The following is a 7,464-nucleotide window of genomic DNA, read 5'->3' as shown; positions in this document are numbered from 1 at the left end:
TATAAAAACTCTTTAAATTTTCCAAAGAAATAATCATAAATAGTTTTGGAAATTTCTTTATCTTTACGGGACTTATCTGGGGCATGTACAATTATAACAGACTTACATGATTTAAGATATTTTTTGTATAAAACTACACCTTCTTTATTCTGCATACTTTAATTTCAGAGCAAAATAAATAAAAAAATCCCACAATACACAACATCCAACTCCCTTGTCATATTAGGGAGGGAATGGAGCTTGAGGCCCTTGTTTCCTGCCTTAGACACAGGGACAGCAGGGAAAAGAAAAAACTAGACATCAGCAAACAAAGCCAAGTGGGACAGGGCCACTCAAGACTGCTGTGGGAACCATGGGGACACTATACAGAAGGCACAAGGTTTTCAAGTATAAACTCCTAATCTACTATTTCCATGTGAGATGCATCCTCATCACCCTCAAGGGGTGGGATCTCATCAGGAACAGCAGTGGTGGGTTCCTCTACTGTCACTTCATCTTCATAAGTGCCTAGGCCTAGCTTGATCATGCAGTAGATGTGGGTGGAGTGGTTCTGGGGATCTTCGAGGGAGGATCCAGAGGAGAGCAGAGTGATTTCAAACAGTAGCGCCACCAGGTCCCTGACAGCCTTGTCGCTTTTGTCCACCATAGTGTCTCCATAATGGGATGGCTGGGGTTTATCTCCAGGTGTTCTTTGGCCATCGTGTAGCCCATTGTAGAGCTGTCCCAAAGTGCCTGGGCTTTCATGATCCACTCCATGTTGGCTCTCCAGCCCTAGGTACTGGTCACAGTGCAGCAGGGTGAAGACACAAGCCTATTGGAGATTGTCACCTTCTCATCCAAGATTTCTTTCATGAGCTTGCAGAGGTTCTCAACCTTTGCCTTGCTCTCCTCCATCTTCTTTTCCTCTTCATCCTCAGGTAGCTCCAGGCCCTCGTTGGTAACTGAGACCAGGCTCTTCTCAAACTCCTTGAGCTGCTGTACACAGTACTCATTAATGGGCTCAGTCACATATACCACCTCAAAGCCCCATTTCCTCACTCACTCCACAAAAGCAGAGTTGGCCACCTGCTCTTTGCTCTCACCAGTGATGTAACAGATGGACTTCTATGTTTCCTTCATGTGAGAGACATACTCTGACAGAGAAGTCATCTCATCTCCAGACTGGGAGGTATAATAGCACAGCAGCTCATAGAGACATTGCTGGTTGGTGGAGTCCTCATGTTCAGATTGGTGGAGTCCTCAGGCTGGTTGGTGGAGTCCTCAAGCTTCAGATTTTTATAGAATGCCTCGTAGAATGTCTTGTAGTTCTTCTTGTCTTCTACCAACTCAGAGAAGAGCTCAAGGCACTTCTTAACAATGTTTTTGTGAATGACTTTCAAGATTTTGCTCTGCTGAAGCATTTCTTGGGAGATATTCAGGGGCAGATCCTCAGCGTCAACCACACCATGGATAAAGTTGAGATACTCTGGTATCAACTCATCACTGCTGTCCATGATGAACACACAGCAGACATAGAGTTTGATGTTGTTCTTCTTCTTCTAGTTCTCAAAGAGGTCAAAGGGGGCCCGACGAGAGATACATACCAATGCCCTGAATTCCAACTGGCTTTCTACAGAGAAGCACTTGACTGCCAAGTGGTCTTTGCAGTCATTAGTGAGGCTCTTGTAGAATTCTCCATACTCCTCCTGGGTGATGTCATGAGGGTTTCTGGTCCAAATGGGTTTGGTCTTATTTAGCTCTTCCTGACCAGTGTATTTCTCCTTAATATTCTTGGTTTTCTTTCCCTTATCCTTACTGCTGTCATCCTCCTCATCTGAGCCCACATCTTCTATCTTGGGCTTCTCTTCATCATCTTTATCTTCCTCTTCTTTCTCACCTTTCTTTTCCTCTGCCTCATAATCACTGATTTGCTTCTCTTGTTCCTTCTCCAGATAAAGGGTAATGGGATAGCCTATGAACTGCAAGTGCTTCTTCACTACTTCTTTGACCTGCCTCTCCTCTAAGTACTCTGTCTGGTCTTCTTTAAGGTGGAAAATCACTTTGGTACCCCTGCCAGTGGGTTCACCATGGTCAGCATGTACAATGAAGGAACCCCCAGCAGAAGATTCCCAGGCGTACTGTTCATCAACATTGTGCTTTGTGATCACAATCACTTTCTCTGCCACCAGGTAAGCAGAACAAAAGCCAACACCAAACTGCAAAGCATAGAGATGTCTGCACCAGCCTGAAGAGCTTCCATAAATGCTTTAGTACCAGACTTGACAGTGGTTCCCAAATTATTTATGAGATCAGCCTTGGTCATGCCAATACCGGTGTCCATCAAAGTCAGAGTACGTTCCTGAGGGTTGGGAATGATGGCAATTTTCAACTCTTTACCACTGTCCAGCTTGGAAGGGCCTGTCAGGCTCTCATAACAAATCTTGTCCAAGGCATCAGAAGCATTGGAGATCAACTTCCAAAGAAAAATTTCCTTGTCGCAATAGAAGGTATTGATGAGAGACAAGAGTTGTGCAATTTCTGCCTGAAAGGCAAAAGTCTCCACATACTACTCTTCATGGTGCACTTCCTCAGGCATCTTGAAAGAAAAGGGCTCCAAGTACTAGGGACCAGGGTGGGTCAGGACTGTCTGACTTGCATGCCACACCAAGGCAACATAGGAGTGACTCAAGAGGATATTAAGATATTGAAAGAATAGTGCTTGTGTATGTGTCTTGGTGGTAAAATATGGGAATTATATCATTTACTTTTCCTCTTACATATTTTTGTATTCTCCAAATTTTCTTTATTGACTATATTTAGCTTTTATAATAAAACATAAATATAAGAACTGCATATAGATAGATAAATTGATAATTAAATCTCAGAAGTGAAGAAATCTTTGATTGCAGGCACTTCTCCCAGGAGAGCTTTTAGCTTCTCTACACAGCCCTATCACTATAAAATTTTCAATCATGTGTTTATGATTTGTGTATATCATATATTAAAATTGTTATATGTGTACTACTCTATATTACTATGAATATTATAAAACTTTTCATGTAAATTAGAAAAAAAGACATAGAAATAAACATCGCTACAAGTTCAAATGTTTTCTTCTTTCACCCCAATCCATTAACTTGCCCACCACAAAGTTACACGTACTCAACTTTGGGTTCTCTTGCATTAGACTTCAAAGCAGAAAAAGAAACAAAATAAGAAAGAAGGATTATAAAAGAAAGGATATGACACTGTGACCTTGGAATTTTCAACATAGAATTCATAATAATTGGAATGTGAGCTAGACTGTGTCTTTAGAGCTGACCTAGATTAAAAAAAAAAAAACCAGAAATACTGCCCTAGTCTGAAAATATGTTATGAAATTTCAAGAGAAGAAGCTAAGATGGTATTACTTTCATTGAAAATATGCCTAAAGGTGTAGTATTTTTTCACAAACTTTGATTGCTTGCCTATTGCCTGGCTTTTCAAATCTATGCCATTTACCCCTTTAATTTTATTTGTTCCATTTTATATCTCTTCCATCTGTTATTACTATCCTTCTTTTATCTGTTACTTGTAGGTTTTGATTTAGATACCACCAAATCACAACTCATGATATGACCTTGGAGATCCTCTATCACACTCCTTCATTCTTAGAGAAGTTAAGCTGCTCAAGGTCATATAGCTAGCTAATGGTAAACTTGGGTTTAAAAATCAGGTTTTCTGCCTATAAATGTAGGGTCCTTTAGTATACTACAGGATTAAATTTCCTCATAGCACTTTGAGCTCTTCTGGGGGGAAAAAACATATATTTACACAAAATGTATGGCACTACCTCACTCTAGCTAATCTTTGGTGATTGAAAGTGGTCTCTAAAGATATTTCATAAACACTGTTATGTTCTGATTCATATAAAGATAGCAATTTTAAAAGTTAAGTCTCTAATGCCAAGTTTCCTGGGAATAATTTTTATTTTATATTTTGGGGCAAAAAATGTGGAACATATTGAAGGGCCACATTTTGGTAAGCTATTCACCCTGCTTTTCTTCTTCCTAAAAGTATTCCTTGTTTATATTAATTAGCATAGAAGTTATTTTCTGAGAAGTCATGCACAAATCCACCCCAAAACAAGCTTTGAGTCTTTTGTCTTTACTCAGGGTCAAAGCAGAAGCTTTAAGACACAGAAACTATATTAAATGATGAAGATTCATTTTCCTTGTTTTAAATAAAGAAGTGTGTTACAAAGAGAATATTAATGGCCATTAGAAGCATGCATATAAATGTTTTTGTCTGAACTAAAATTTCAGGAACCATAGTTTTGCTGTTCTTGTAACTAAGAGACTGGACTTAAAAAATGTATCTGACAAGAGCAAAGAAAAGGTAAATGTGTACCTAAGAGGAAATATCCCATAAGCACAGGACAATAATCTTCTGTCATAAGATTTTATAAGTGTAATTTAATTCATTCCATGAATATTGTTGGTGATGTTTTGCCTCCTCACTATATACACAGAAGCAGGTGGGATTCATGTGGTAGCAGACAGATATGTAAAAACAAAGCTACAATAAAACCTAAGCGCATTAACAGAGATGGGAAGAGTGCTGTTTTCTTCAGGTCTCAGTAAACGAGTAGGCGGTTGCCATGTGCAGCCCAGGAGAAGGACACTCCAGGACCAGAGGTGGCACACAGTGTCACAAAGGAGTTTAACAACTTTTGGTTTCCACATATAGAAAGAAATTTAGAAAATTTGGAATGCAGGAATTGAGAAGGGCAGTGGTGAGATAAAAGAATAGAGAACTTGTTCGTGGCCAGCCCAACAACAAAAGAGTGTGACTTTTATACTCTAGGGAGGAGGGACCTTTGGAGGTGTATAGACAGCAAGTAAATTGATTGTAGTTGAGTCTATACTTACTCAGACCCACTCAGATCTGGGGGGAGGGAAAATGTAGCTCTCTTTATTTCCTATAAACCTCTTTGTTTCCATTCTAGATGATGACAAAATAGAGAATAAAATTGTGCCAGTTAAAGATCATTGGTTTCTTCTGGTTTAAACAATGCTGCATGTTAAAATCAATTCAAAATTTAAACTTCCTGTTAGGTCTGATTCCTCCTTTCAGGGGTCTCTTTTCTGTTTCTCTGTTCTGAGTTCGTGTTTGCTAGCAGGACACTAGAGCCTATGCATTTTCAAGGAGGAAGAAGGCAGATATTACTCCTTGCTAGCTTCACTGAGATGGCCACACTGATGTGCATTCAAATGTGGCTACTCCCTCCTCGTCTTTTGGGTTATGATGCCTTTGACTGAATCAGACCCAATCACGCCCATAGGAGAGTCACTATCCATGTCCTTGCCATGAGTCTATGAGGGTCTCTCGTGATGGGCAGAGAACATTCTGGCCTTGAACAGCTGGGAGGACCCTTATCCTGGTCCATTTGTCCTGATACCTTTCTCCACCATCCTGCTAGTGGCAGCCCAGTGCTGGACAGGGATCTTCTCTAAGAGACATGCAGTCTTCTCAGGCATATTCAGCAAGGCAGGTCACTAGTTCCAGCTTTCCCCAACTACACAACCCTGAGTTCTTCTAGAATTTCTTCATTCCCAAAGTTGCAACCCTGAGGTAACAGTCTGGACCCCCACATTCAAACTTCTGCTCCTCTCTTTTCCTCTCCAAGTTGCTCCCAGCACTGTGATAGGAAAAGCCACAGTCAATACGCCAGTGTCGAAAGCTGTTTTTCTCAGTAAAAACAGAATGCCTAACCATCCGTTTACGTGAAGCAGGGGGCTTGACTATCAGGAAAACAGTAATCTGTGCCTACAGACAGGTAAAATTTTATGATGCAATTTGGCCTGGCTAGACAAACATAAATGTGTAAAGGCCAAACCTATAGAAGTATATTTCTGAGTCTAGAAAACCCTTTCATCTCTTAACAAAGCCATGCTCTCAAACAAACAAACAAAAAGTCTCATTGTGTGAATAGAAACTTTTTGAAAGAAGACAGACTAATGGCCAAAAAACATATAAAAAATGCTCAACATCTCTCATTATCAGGGAAATGCAAATCAAAACCATGATGAGGTATCACTTATCTCCAGCGAGAATGGCCTTTATCAAAAAGTCCCACAACAATAAATGTTGGCGTGGATGCAGAGAGACAGGAACACTCATACGCTGCTGGTGGGACTGCAAACTAGTACAACCTCTGTGGAAAGTAATATGGGGATACCTCAAAGAGCTACAAGTAGAACTATCATTTGATCCAGCAATCCTATTACTGGGCATCTACCCAAAGGAACAAAAGACATTCTATAAAAAAAATCTGCACTACAATGTTTATAGCAGCACAATTCACAATTGCAAAGATGTGGAAACAACCCAAGTACCCATCAATACATGAGTGGATTAATAAAATGTGGTATGTGTACACCGTGGAGTTCTACTCAGCCACAAAATCAGTGGTGATCTAGCACCTCTTGTATTATCCTGGATAGAGCTGGAGCCCATTCTACTAAGTGAAGTATCACAAGACTGGAAAAACAAGCACCACATGTACTCACCATCAAATTGGTATTAACTGATCAACACTTATATGCACATATATTAGTAACATTCATTGCGTATCAGGCAGGTGGGAGGAGGGAGGAGGGGATGGATATATACACAACTAATGGTTGCGGTGCGCACCATCTGGGGGATGGACATGCTTGAACCTCTGACTAGGATGGGACAAAGGCAATATATGTAACCTAAACATCTGTACCCCGGTAATATGCTGAAATTTAAAAAAAGTCTCATTGCGGATGAAAAAGAAAAAAAAATCCAGTGGTTTAAGAGTGCATGAATACTCTCCTAATTATAGGAGATAATAGGAAGTAGCTAGGCTGGGAAGGAGTGGTAGCATTAGATGTGGGTTGTTAATAAAGCATGCAAGAGATCATAGGGCCCAAACTCAGAGGAGCACAGCAAAATTGAGGAGAGAGCAGAATCTGAGTGATATTTAAAAGGTAGAGTTGACAGGATTTGGTGACCCACTGGATGTGGAAAGGTGGGCAAAAGAGAGTTGAGAGTCTGGTCCTGCTGCTGTGGTGTTCACAAATAATTGATCACAACCAGTTACAGATTTCTTTGTTCCTTTTCCACTCCCGCTGCTTCACTTGACTAGCCCTAAATAAAAAGAAAAAGAATTGAGGGTAAATTGAGGGTTCAAATCTTGAAGAGCCTGTGAATAACACCATCAGTCTCCATAAAGCAGTGGTCCCCAACCTTTTTGGCACCAAGGGCCTGTTTCATGGAAGACAATTTTTCCACGGACGGGAGGTGGGGGGTCTGGGAGAGTTTAGGTGGCGATGCAAGTGATGGGGAGCGTCTGTAATTATAGACGAAGCTTCACTCACTTGCCTGCTGGTCACACTGCCTGCTGTGCTCCCCCACCCCCAAGTTTCATGGAAGACAATTTTTCCATGGATAAGGGGGTGGGGTGGGTGGAGCTCT

At 40.8% G+C, this 7,464-nt stretch overlaps 1 pseudogene; it reads right to left on the bottom strand.

The window, feature by feature from the left end:
* Positions 1 to 377: 377 nt before the first annotated feature.
* Positions 378 to 2,615, bottom strand: LOC138395329 (heat shock protein HSP 90-beta-like; annotated as a pseudogene).
* Positions 2,616 to 7,464: the final 4,849 nt, after the last annotated feature.

The sequence above is a fragment of the Eulemur rufifrons genome, chromosome 15 (genome assembly GCF_041146395.1).
Source record: "Eulemur rufifrons isolate Redbay chromosome 15, OSU_ERuf_1, whole genome shotgun sequence".
NCBI classification, from domain to species: domain Eukaryota; kingdom Metazoa; phylum Chordata; class Mammalia; order Primates; family Lemuridae; genus Eulemur; species Eulemur rufifrons.
The sequence above is the reverse complement of the archived record's forward strand: the minus strand, read 5'-3'. Positions and strand labels throughout refer to the sequence as shown.